General features: G+C 44.8%; 1 protein-coding gene across 5 annotated transcripts in view; it reads right to left on the bottom strand.

The window, feature by feature from the left end:
- The window catches only part of LOC140908504 (serotriflin-like), a 42,618-nt gene extending 33,681 nt beyond the window's left edge, over positions 1 to 8,937 (bottom strand). The window contains exons 1-3 of one of the 5 annotated variants that reach the window (XM_073335743.1): positions 8,681 to 8,937; positions 8,173 to 8,204; positions 3,796 to 3,865 (exon numbers count right to left, since the gene is read on the bottom strand). The gene's annotated coding sequence lies outside the window, so the exon portion shown is untranslated. Of the gene's footprint in view, positions 1 to 1,695; positions 1,742 to 3,795; positions 3,866 to 8,172; positions 8,215 to 8,680 lie in introns of those variants that run through there. The other 4 variants (XM_073335742.1, XM_073335744.1, XM_073335745.1 and 1 more) reach the window with 4 other exon arrangements.
- Between the last annotated feature and the right edge of the window lie 3,695 nt (positions 8,938 to 12,632).

Below are 12,632 nucleotides of genomic sequence, written 5' to 3'. Positions count from 1 at the left end.
GATCAAAATTGAAAAGATTGACCCAAACAATAATATTGTGTGTGTGTGTGGGGGGGGGGGGGGGGATTCAACTTAAAAACAATTTTAAAATGTTGACTTTTTTCCCAATTAAGGATGGTGGAAAAAATGAAACCTCAAAATATTTTGCAGGATAGAAAATTCCTTTTCCAGCCAGCTCTACCTATAGTCATCCTTCTGCTACAGTTCTAACCAAACATTATTCTCATACACCGTAGCAGTGAATGAGTGTGTGCACGTGTGCTCCAGGGGGAGCTTGGGAAGGGCTTGCCTCTTGCAGCTCTAAGGAGGATGATGGCAATTGTTGGGATTGTACAGGACATTCAACTTGCTTCTGGCCATGACCTCATCTTCTTCCCTATCCCTCCCTGCCTGGCCTTGCTGCTCTGCATCCATCGAGTCCATCTCTAGTGAGAATCTGTTTGACCTAGGCAGTAGCAGGAACACACACAAACAATTCTTGAAATTAAGTCATAAATGTTTGCCCAGGGAGAGACACTTGTCTGCAAATATAAATACTTGGATTCTTACCTCTGCCCATCAGAAACATGGGCTGGGATAGGACTAGGAGACCTGATTCTGTCTCATCTTGCAAATATCAATTCTAATATTATTGAGTCCATATTCTCCAGAGGAGAGGGGCAGAGAAAAACAACCATGGAAACAGGGCAAGTGATGAGAGGCAATGAGCTCTGACAATATTATTACCTATTGATATCTTATATGATTCTAGCTCTGGACATTGTTGGGCTAAGTTAATGTCTTCTCCTATTGCAGTTTCTATTGCCCATCTTCTTTTGCTAAGTCTCTTTTGTTACATCTACCGTTGCATGGTAAAAGTATCAGGGGGTAGCTGTGTTAGTCTGTATCCACAAAAACAACAAGGAGTCTGGTGGCACCTTAAAGACTAACAGATTTATTTGAGCATAAGCTTTCATGGGTAAAAAACCCACTTCTTCAGATGCATGCATGCATGTGGGGTTTTTACCCATGAAAGCTTATGCTCAAATAAATCTGTTAGTCTTTAAGGTGCCACCGGACACCTACCATTGCATGTGTCTTGGTTTAAACAGACTTAGAACAAGGCCTGTCTTTCTATTGTTTGTCCAGTGCCTCATGCAACAGAGGACCTGATAGAATATTAATACAAATAATAAATTAAAGAAAGAAACTGAGTGGGCAGAGGAAGACAGAGGGAGAGAGCTGTTCTAATGAAAACACAGATACAGCCTGTAAACAAAGGATCCATTGTTACCTAGCAAAAACAATGAGGAGTCCCTGTGGCACCTTAGAGGCTAATAAATGTATTTGGGCATAAGCTTTCGTGGGCTAAAACCCACTTCATCAGATGCATAGAGTAAAAAATACAGTAAGCAGTATATATATTACAGCACATGAAAAGATAGGAGTTGCCTTACCAAGTGGGGAGTCAGTGCTAACGAGGCCAATTCAATTAAGGTGGAAGTGGCCTACTCTCAACAGCTGATTACTTTTGTAGTGCTAATTATTACCTAGAAATATGATTTTTTAAAAAATCGAAACACTCTTAGAAAAACCCGTGGATTTAAATTATTAAACCTGACCAAGCATTCTCTCTGGGTGGGATACTTTTTACACTGTCTAAGCAACGTAGGTTTTCTAACAGTAGTTGCACAAGAGGAGAAAAACTGGCTGTACCTGGAGGAGGAGGAGGAGGATATGCTCAGGATAATAACTGTGCTGATGCTGTGGGAGGCAGAAAATGTTCTGATATTGTTCAGTTCTTGCCCAATCATCATCATGTTTTGAGGAGGCAGCTTGATACCAACTCGCTCCTAGTGGCATAGATAAAACAGAGAGCAGGATTCTCCTCTGACACAGCTGTACAGCAGAAGTAACTCCAATAAAATCAGTGGAGCTGCAATGTGTAGTAAGAAGAGAGTTAGGCCCAGAATCTTTTACTGCCTTCACTCCTGTAGTAAATTTGTTAGAATCCCTTTGTCTCTTTAGCACATGTGTGTGTGGTCAGCGGATTTGGGCTCACCGTGCCCTACCACGAGTATCCGGGGGAAATTCTGCCTCCCACTGCAGCTGCAGAGGCCTGAAAACCAGCAGGGCTGCTGTGACACACTGTAGCTCTTGCATGGAGCTTCCTGTGCAAAAAGGAAGTGAACTCTGCAGGAGCAGTTCCCAACCAGGGGTCTGGAGCCCCTGGGGTCTGTGAGCAGGTTTCAGGGGGTCCACCAAAATAAACCAGAGAAGAGCACCAGCATTAGACTCACTGGGGCCCAGGGCAGAAAGCCGAATGCCAAGCCCTGCTGCTCGGGGTTGAAGCTGCAGCCCGAGCCGCTCCTCCCTGGGCTGAAGCCCAAGCAATTTAGCTTTGCTGGGCCCCTTATCGCATGAGGCCCTGGGCAATGGCTTTGCTTGCTACCCCCTAACGGTGGCCCTGGCTTTTAATCGACTGAAAACCAGTTGTTGTGGTATGTGTGGGCTGTGGCATTTTTATGGGGGGTTGGGGAAGGGGCCTCAGAGTTGAGAACCCCTGCTCCACAGCGTCCCACATCTCGGCAGCAAAGAGAGGGGAGTGGGCATGGTGGGTGGGGCAGGTCCATATGTGGTTGGTCCATGAACTGCAGGGATCCACTGGCTCATAAAAGCCAGAGAGTGAGGGTGGCTATCCATGTTTGCTACCCCCGTCTATGCCCTGCTGCAGTGGACTGGGGTCTTTCTGTGCTTGTTGCTGCAGGTTAAAGCTGAGGACAGACAGCTTCAGTGTCTGCCTTATCCAGCCCAGACTGTGCATCAAGTGTGTTTCCCAAAGTATAAGTAAGACTAGGACCTTGAGAAGCAAGCCAGCTGAGACTCAACATTGAACTGAATTGAGATCATGAGGGATCCATAAGAAGAGCTACATTGGGTCAGACCAATGGTCCATCTAGCCCAGGATCCTGTCTCTGACAGTGGCCAGTGCCAGAAGTTTCAGAGGAATGAACAGAACAGAGCAATTTTGAGTGATCCGTCTCTAGTCATCCAGTCCCAGCTTCTGGCGGTTGGAGGTTTAGAGACACCCAGAGCATGAGGTTGCATACCTGACCGTCTTGGCTAATACCCATTGATGGACCTATCCTCCATGAATTTATCTAATTATTTTTTAACCCAATTATACTTTTGGCCTTCACAACATCCCCGGCAATGAGTTCCACAGGTTGACTGTGTGTTGTGTGAAGAAATACTTCCTTTTGTTTGTTTTAAACTCGCTACCTATTCATTTCTTTGGTTGACCCCTAGTTCCTGTGTTATGTGACGGAATAAATAACTCTTCCTTATTCACCCTTTCTACACCATTCATAATTTTAGATATCTCTAGCACAGGGGTCCCCAATGCGCGGGGCATTTTTGTGCGCCCGCAGGACACCCCGCCGCCAATATGCTGCCGAGAAGTGTTGCCGTTTCTTGGCGGCATTTCGGCGGCGACGCTTATTGCCGCTGCTGCTTGTTGGCGGTGGCATTTTGGCAGCGGAGTGTCTGTCGCCCGCCACAGTCTTCTGGGAATAGCAATGTGCTCTAGCAGGTCTGAGGTAGCAGATCCCTTCTATGACCCTCATTGTATGGGAGGTAGTAGAATCTTGTGTCTGGTCAGCAAATTACCATAAGAGGAGATACCTCACTCCAGTGAACACTTGTGTGTCCAAAGAAATGCAGTCATACCACAAGGAGGAAGGAGTGTGTATAGATTTGGAGCATTTGCATGCAAACAGGACAGGATTATTTAGTTTGACTGACAACATATCTTACAGATCAGTGTTTCCCGGGAGGCACCTTACTCCTGACTATGACTCCTGAGGCTTCAGTGATTCCAGAGAACCTGAAAAGAGGAATATTGATTTTGTCTTGCTTGCTTAGGGCCAGACTGATCACCCGCTGTGCAGGTGTGCAAGGTATCTTGCCTGCTTTGTGCAGCCTTTGATAGTTCCTACAATGACGTGCAGGGACTGCTTCTCTAATGGGTCCCTGGGGATATGCAGGACCTCAAAGGGGACAGGAATGAGGCAGCAGTATGTTTCCCCTCTGCACTAGCCCAGAGTCCTCCTCTCCCCCAGTGCCCTGGGTTAATGGGGCCTACTCAGAGCAGTGGCTAAACTCTCCATCCTGTAAAGTGATGAGCAGCTGGATCCCAATCCAGCAAAGCCCTTAACCAGTTGCTCATTGAATTCAAAGGGTTTATTTCTGTGCTTAAAGTTAAGCACATGCCTATATGTTTTGCTGATTCAAGGCTAGTGTTCAGCACCTTCCAGGATCGAGCCCTTCATGTCAAGATTGACCCTTAATTTTCATTTAAGACTTAGCAGAGTCTGAATTGTCTCTTGTAAAGAGACTGTTTAATAGCTGTATCTTTAGTATTATTTTTTAAATTCTGTCTGGAAACAAGAACAAGCAGATTGTCCTCCACTCATGTTTAATAAACACACTTGGAATTTCTTCTTTTTCAGTATTGTTTTTCCTACCCTTCTTTTTTTATTAGGTTTCCTTATGAGTAGCTTTCAGAGCCTCTATTCATTTAGATTTAGGAGAGGAACTGATGTAAGTGGCAACATTTGTATTTATCTTTGAGAAGATATGAAAGGTTTATAAACTTAATATTCACATTAATTGACACTGTCAGGTTAAACATGCATGAGCCAGAACCTCACCTTTTGTAAATTCCTTGAAATCAATGGGCCTATGTCAATTTATACCAGCTAGTATAACCTTTAAAAAACAGTTTCCTTAATTACATTACAAATAGCACCTTTAAACAGTGAAAACAGAATTCTAAACGTCTAATTTAATTATACTATTCTATTTGGTTATCCTGTGCCTTTATTTCTTCTTGGATACTAGAAACAAACCAATTGCTAGACAATTACATTTCCAGCTTCTTGTGCTGTTGTACAATACTGAAATGTTTGGATTGAAAGCACTGAAGTCTAGCATTTGTTGATAAACCATTTCCATTTAAAGTATATACACATGCACACACCTTGAGGGCATTTTTATTAAGCTCAGGCTTTGTAATTATCTTGCTGTGTTGCTGGAGAACATTTAAAATATGTCTTGTTAGCATGCAATAAAAGTGTCATGATTCTTAGTCATCATGCTTGCTTAGCTGATAATCATTTCATAAACTGATTTAAAATCCTGGGGAAGAAACTCTCACCGAGTTGGAGAATTTCAAGATTACCAGAGATTTCAGAAGCTGCATCTACAGAAGCCCTCGGGTGCAGCCTCTTTTTTCCCTCTGGGGCTGAATGCAATTAACGTTCTAACACTGCATTTCAAGGCTTAACTCTGACTAGCTTGTATTTACTCACACAAGTAACTTCCATTGTCTTCAGTAGGATTAATTGTGTGCATTCTCGCCAGCAAGAGTAAGGAATGCTCAGTTGTGACCCTAGTGAGTATACAACTGTGCATGGAAGATGAGAGACAAGGCAGGTGAAGTAATATCTTTTGTTGGACAAACAGCTGTTGGTGACAGAGAGAAGCTTTTGAGCTTACTTAGAGCTCTTCTTCAGCTGGAAAGCTTGTCTCTGTCACCAACAGAAGTTTGTCCAACAAAAGACATTACCTCACCCACCTTTTCTCTCTAATATCCTGGGACCAACCAGGCTACAGCAACACTGCGTAATGGAAGATGAGGCAGAAAAAGTTTTGCCCCGAGAAAAAGTTTAAACAATCAAGGTTGGTGAGATTTCTTCTTCTGTACTGTTTCCAGCTCGGGATTCCATTATCTGTGTTCACTGTTATTTCTCTTTTAATATTTGTTTTGTTACTCCATTAGGAATAAATGGTTGATTCTTCTGCAGCATGGGCCGTGGATCACCTTATGGGATCATCTGGGCATATCCGTCAGGTGTGAGGCCCTCAGCTGTGCCTGCTCAGTACTTCTGATGCCCTAACAAGCCTAACATCCACAGCCATGGACACTGTCTCCCTGTGCTCATCTCTCCAAGCTTTACTTCTCCACGGCTCCAGCCCAGATCCTGCCCTGCACCCAACCTTGTTCCCATTCTTGCAGGGGCATTGGGTATTGGTGGTGCCTTGGTTTCTCCTGTGGCACACAAGAATTTAGGGCGTGCCTATACTGCAATTACAGGGTGTGGTAGCGGCTACGTACCCAACCTAGCTTTAGCGGCTATGTACCCAACCTAGCTCTAATTAGCTCAGGTACTGAAGCACTGAAGCTACAGCATCACGTGCTTCAGCATAGGCTAGCTCTGCATTCTGGGCGGGCTTGTTGAACCCCCACTGAAGACCAAACTGCTTGTGGCTTTGCTACTCTGATCTCTGAGCTAGCTAGATTAAAGCTACCTCCAATATGTCTACACGAGCTACAGTCACACCCTCTTGTTGCAGTGTAGACATACCCTTTGTCTCCTGAAGACTGAACTTTGCTCTAACTAGAGTCATTGGGCCTAATATAGGGGAAACTGGCTTGTGTTACTCAGGAGATCAGACTAGATGATTTAATAATCCCTTCTGGCCTTAAATGCTATGAAAAGTATGGGTTAATTACCAAGATCACTCTTCTTTCTTTCTTTGAAAATTGATACTGCTTTTACTTATTTCCAATCTTTGGTATAGCCCAATTAGTACATAATTTTAAAAAATGTGTTATTAGTATGCCCTAAGTTGCATATGTTCAAATTTTGTATGTATCCGTTAACCTGCTCTTAAATTATTACTTTTACAAGATCTTTTCCTTACTTGTTGTTCAGTTTTAGCTTTTATGTTTTTCTTGTTAGAGACTTGTTGGGAGAAGTTCAGTCTCAATCGTCTCTGGTGGGGATCAATGAGATCTTTGCTACAATTAATGGGCCAGTTTTCCTCTAGTACAACTCTGAATGCTTGGAAGAAGGATATTGGGCAGCATGGCCAAGCTCATGATATATCTTCAGGGGAGGACCTTTAGTGGTATGAACATTAACATGAAAACAAAGGTCAGAAATAATGAGTGATGCATTTTTGGTTGCAACATACAGGGTACTGTTATACATTAGGCAAGAATAGTATTTGCATCAATATTACCTTCAGTTTACAATGAACACACAAGTTAGAATCCACCTGTGTGTTATAAAATTAAGCTGGAGATTCTGTGGAACTGAACTATCCGGTGTGAATATCAGTGTACTAACATTTACAGAAGCCAGTGGCAGTAGTAAAGAATGTGTAATTATTTTATAATTCTTTGGAAAAATCTGCTCTTAAATATGCCCAATTCCAGCTGTCAGATAGAACATTGCAGAGTTTAATTGTTCATAATTTATTTGTGTGTATGATTCACATGCTGTATCATTTCCTGTCTTTCTACCATTTATGCACATTGGTCTGTCTATGCCTGCAGGTCGAGCTAGCTGAAAACTTTTAATTGAAAACATTACATTTTACCGTGCTGACCAGAAGGCCCACCCAACCCACAAGCTTCCTTTTTACTTCGAGATGGATTGCCAGATCTTTATCTGGAGTAAGCTGGCATAGCATTACTGACTTCAAAGGAGCCATGCTGCCTTAAATCAGCTGAAGAGTTGGCTTGGAAGGCTTCAGTGAGTGGGCGGATGCTGAAGCACACTCAGAAGATAGCCAGGTTTTGGCCTGGTCTTACCTCCTTCATTGGCTCACTCCAGTGTTCTTCATTGTTCTGCTGATGAAACGTCCGTGCTGTTGAAATTTGGACCTCAGACATACATAGTGGGGTAGTCAGGGCACAGGCGCATATGGAACAATGACATCTTTAGCTCCAGTGGACAAACAAGACGTTATCTGCCATTTCATTGAATGGGAACTCCCATGCCAATACAGAATGGGCATGGAGCAGAGTTTACAGTGCAAGCACAAGGGACTAAGACAGAAGAGAGTTAAAAAGAATTTTCTTATCAGGACTTGTGGGTTTTAAACAATTTGTATCAACTGAGTGCCAAGTTAGTGACACACCTACCATCTCAGATAGTATTTGCAAAATGACACTGTTTACACAAGGACTTTTAAAGAAGCCATATGTATTTAAATAGCCTTATTAGAAAGGCGAGGGTTTTTTTTATGAGCTGAAAGAACAATTGCCATATTTCACTGGAAAACATTAGGTTCCTGTCAGCTGATTAGTAGTTTGATCAACTGAATGTTACATATATTTACCTTAAAGGGGCACCCTCAATGTGAAGTATAGTCTGTAAAAAGGAAAAGATAGCACTAGTTTCAGGTAATACACATGCCCCTAAGTCCTCCTCCAAAATCCCCCCTCCCCGCCCCTGCTGTTGTGAGAGTGACCCAAGCAAACAGGCCAAACATAGCCCAGCCCAGTGGTCCTTCTAGCCCAGTGCCCTGTTTCTGACAGTGATCAGTACCTGCTGCTTCAAAGGAAGGTACAGGGAACCCCTTTGTGGACAGTTCTGATTTAGTATGAAACTTTCCCTCTGAGAAGGTTAACTCTCATCAGTTAGTGGCTGGTTTTTACCCTGAAACATCCGCTTTAATTTTCATTTAATCCCATGTATTGTAACAGTGGATGCTCTCATTATCCCTATATTGTCTGATCCCTTTTTCTGAATTGTAGTAAATGCTTTGCTTCAGTTATATCTAGTGGCAATGAGTTCCACGGGTTAATTATGCATTGTATCAGAAAATGATTTCTTGTGATGCTCACCGTAAATAAGCTTAAGGCTTGATCCCAAGCCCCTATGGCAGTCAGTGGGAGTCACTGTGGACTGGAACAGTCATAAAGCAGTTTAGAGCACAGCAGGCAGGTTGTGTTTGATCTCTGCACAGCCCTTTCCTGGAGACCCAGCAGGATCAAGTGGGGAGCTGAAGAGATCTGTCTCTGTTCACTCTTCTCCTAAATTCTGTTCTGCTGCGTCGCGTTGTTTGCATCCTCTCTTGCTTAGCCCAGAGGAAAGGGGAACAACAACAGGCTGTGAGAGCAAAGGTCTCTCCATTCACAATGAGCATTCTCTCGTGGTAACACAAACCTTCACTGACAGGCATGAGACACACCAGAAGGGAGGGGCTACACTTAAACCATTAACTCTTATGAATTTGACCTTCTACGTGGCACATCAACCCCTTTATTCTATGTACTTTGAAACACTTGCTAATATTTGCATGACCTTAGTGAGTATACAACTGTGCATGGAAGATGGGAGACAAGACAGGTGAGGTAATATGTTTTGTTGGACAAACAGCTGTTGGTAACAGAGACAAGCTTTTGAGCTTATTTAGAGCTCTTCTTCAGCTGGGAAGTTTGTCTCTGTCACCAACAGAAGTTTGTCCAACAAAAGACATTTCCTCACCCACCTTTTCTCTCTAATATCCTGGGATATTAGTATGCCCTAAGTTGCATGTGTTCAAACTTTGTATGTATCCCTTAACCTGCTCTTAAATTATTACTTTTACAAGATCTTTTCCTTACTTGTTGTTCAGTTTTAGCTTTTATGTTTTTCTTGTTAGAGACTTGTTGGGAGAAGTTCAGTCTCAGTCGTCTCTGGTGGGGATCAATGAGATCTTTGCTACAATTAATGGGCCAGTTTTCCTCTAGTACAACTCTGAATGCTTGGAAGAAGGATATTGGGCAGCATGGCCAAGCTCAAGATATATCTTCAGGGGAGGACCTTTAGTGATATGAACATTAACATGAAAACAAAGGTCAGAAATAATGAGTGATGCATTTTTGGTTGCAACATACAGGGTACTGTTATACATTAGGCAAGAATAGTATTTGCATCAATATTACCTTCAGTTTACAATGAACACACAAGTTGGAATCCACCTGTGTGTTATAAAATTAAGCTGGAGATTCTGTGGAACTGAACTATCCGGTGTGAATATCAGGGTATATCTACACTACGAAATTAGGTCGAATTTATAGAAGTCGGTTTTGTAGGAAGCGTTTTTATACAGTCGATTGTGTGTGTCCCCACACAAATGCTCTAAGAGCATGTAGTCGGCGGAGTGTGTCCACAGTACCAAGGCAACCGTCGACTTCCGGAGCGTTGCACTGTGTGTGGCTATCTCGCAGTCTCCGCCGCCCATTTGAATTCTGGGTAGAAATCCCAGTGCCTGATGGGGCTAAAACATTGTCGCGGGTGGTTCTGGGTACATATCATCAGGCCCCCATTCCCTCCCTCCCACCATGAAAGCAAGGGCAGACAATCGTTTTGCGCCTTTTTTCTTGAGTTACCTGAGCAGACGCTATACCACGGCAAGCATGGAGCCCGCTCAGCAAACCATCACCGTATGTCTCCTGGGTGCTGGCAGACGTGGTATTGCATTGCTACAGAGCAGCAGTTTATTGCCTTTTGGCAGCAGACAGTGCAGTATGACTGGTAGCCGTCATCGACGTAGTCCTGGGTGCTCTTTTAACCGGGCGCCTGGGCAAACATGGGAGTGACTCAGCCAGGTCATTTCTCTTGTTTCGTCTTGTGGCAATTCAGTCCCGCACTGTCTTTTAATCTGCAGCTAGCAGAAGATGATGGCCAGTAGTCATACTGCACCCTCTTCTCCCGAGCACCCAGGAGATGACGATGGCTAGCAGTCGTACTGCACAGTCTGCTGCCAGCAAGATGTATAAAGATAGATGAAGTGGCTCGAAACAAGAAATAGACCAGATTTGTTTTGTATTCATTTTCTCCTCCCTCCCTCCCCCTGTGAAATCAACGGCCTGCTAAATCCAGTTTTGAGTTCTATCCTTGAGGTTTTGAGTCCTATCCTTGAGGGGGCCATTCAGTTTCTCACAAAGCCACCCCCTTTGTTGATTTTAATTCCCTGTAAGCCAACCCTGTAAGCAATGTCATCAGTCGCCCCTCCCTCCGTCAGGGCAACGGCAGACAATCGTTCCGCGCCTTTTTTCTGAGCAGACGCCATACCACAGCAAGCATGGAGCCCGCTCAGATCACTTTGGCAATTAGGAGCACATTAAACACCACACACATTATCCAGCAGTATATGCAGCACCGGAACCTGGCAAAGCGAAACCGGGTGAGTAGGCGATGTCAGCGCAGCGACGTGAGTGATGAGGACATGGACACAGACTTCTCTCAAAGCACGGGCCCTGCCAATGTGGGCATCATGGTGCTAATGGGGCAGGTTCATGCAGTGGAACGCCGATTCTGGGCTCGGGAAAAAGCACAGACTGGTAGGAGCGCATAGTGTTGCAGGTCTGGGACGATTCCCAGTGGTTGCGAAATTTTTGCATGCGTAAGGGCATTTTCATGGAACTTTGTGACTTGCTTTCCCCTGCCCTGAAGCGCAAGAATACCAATATGAGAGCAGCCCTCATAGTTGAGAAGCGAGTGGCAATAGCCCTGTGGAAGCTTGCAATGCCAGACAGCTACCCGTCAGTTGGGAATCAATTTGGAGTGGGCAAATCTACTGTGGGGGCTGCTGTGATGCAAGTAGCCAACCCAATCAAAGATCTGCTGATATCAAGGGTAGTGACCCTGGGAAATGTGCAGGTCATAGTGGATGGGTTTGCTGCAATGGGATTCCCTAACTGTGGTGGGGCCATATACGGAACCCGTATCCCTATCTTGGCACCGGAGCACCAAGCCGGCGAGTACATAAACCGCAAGGGGTACTTTTCAATAGTGCTGCAAGCACTGGTGGATCACAAGGGACGTTTCACCGACATCAACGTGGGATGGCCAGGAAAGGTACATGACGCTCGCATCTTCAGGAACTCTGGTCTGTTTCAAAAGCTGCAGGAAGGGACTTTATTCCCAGACCAGAAAATAACCTTTGGGGATGTTGATATGCCTATAGTTATCCTTGGGGACCCAGCCTACCCCTTAATGCCATGGCTCATGAAGCCATACACAGGCAGCCTGGACAGTAGTCAGGAGCTGTTCAACTACAGGCTGAGCAAGTGCAGAATGGTGGTAGAATGTGCATTTGGACTTTTAAAAGCGCGCTGGTGCAGTTTACTGACTCGGTTAGACCTCAGCAAAACCAATATTCCCACTGTTATTACTGCTTGCTGTGCACTCCACAATATCTGTGAGAGTAAGGGGGAGGTGTTTATGGCGGGGTGGGAGGTTGAGGCAAATCGCCTGGATGCTGGTTACACACAGACAGACACCAGGGCAGTTAGAAGAGCACAGGAGGGCGCGGTGCGCATCAGAGAAGCTTTGAAAACCAGTTTCATGACTGGCCAGGCTATGGTGTGAAAATTCTGTTTGTTTCTCCTTGATGAAACCTCCCACCCCTTGGTTCACTCTACTTCTGTGAGCTAACCACCCTTCCCTCCTCCCTTCGATCATCACTTGCAGAGGCAATAAAGTCATTGTTGCTTCACATTCATGCATTCTTTATTCATTCATCACACAAATAGGGGATAACTGCCAGTGTAGCCTGGGAGGGGTGGTGGAGGAGAGAAGCACCAGGAGGGGTGGTGGTGGAGGGACGGACAAGGCCACACAGCACTTTAAAGTTTAAAAGTTTAAAACTTATAGAATGCCAGCCTTCTGTTGCTTGGGCAATCCTCTGGGGTGGAGTGGCTGGGTGGCCGGAGGCCCGCCCACTGCGTTCTTGGGCGTCTGGGTGAGGAGGCTATGGAACTTGGGGAGGAGGGCGGTTGGTTACACAGGGGCTGTAGCGGCGGTCTG

This window comes from Lepidochelys kempii, chromosome 3, assembly GCF_965140265.1.
Source record: "Lepidochelys kempii isolate rLepKem1 chromosome 3, rLepKem1.hap2, whole genome shotgun sequence".
In the NCBI taxonomy this organism is placed as follows: domain Eukaryota; kingdom Metazoa; phylum Chordata; order Testudines; family Cheloniidae; genus Lepidochelys; species Lepidochelys kempii.
This window is presented reverse-complemented; position numbering and strand designations above follow the sequence as displayed.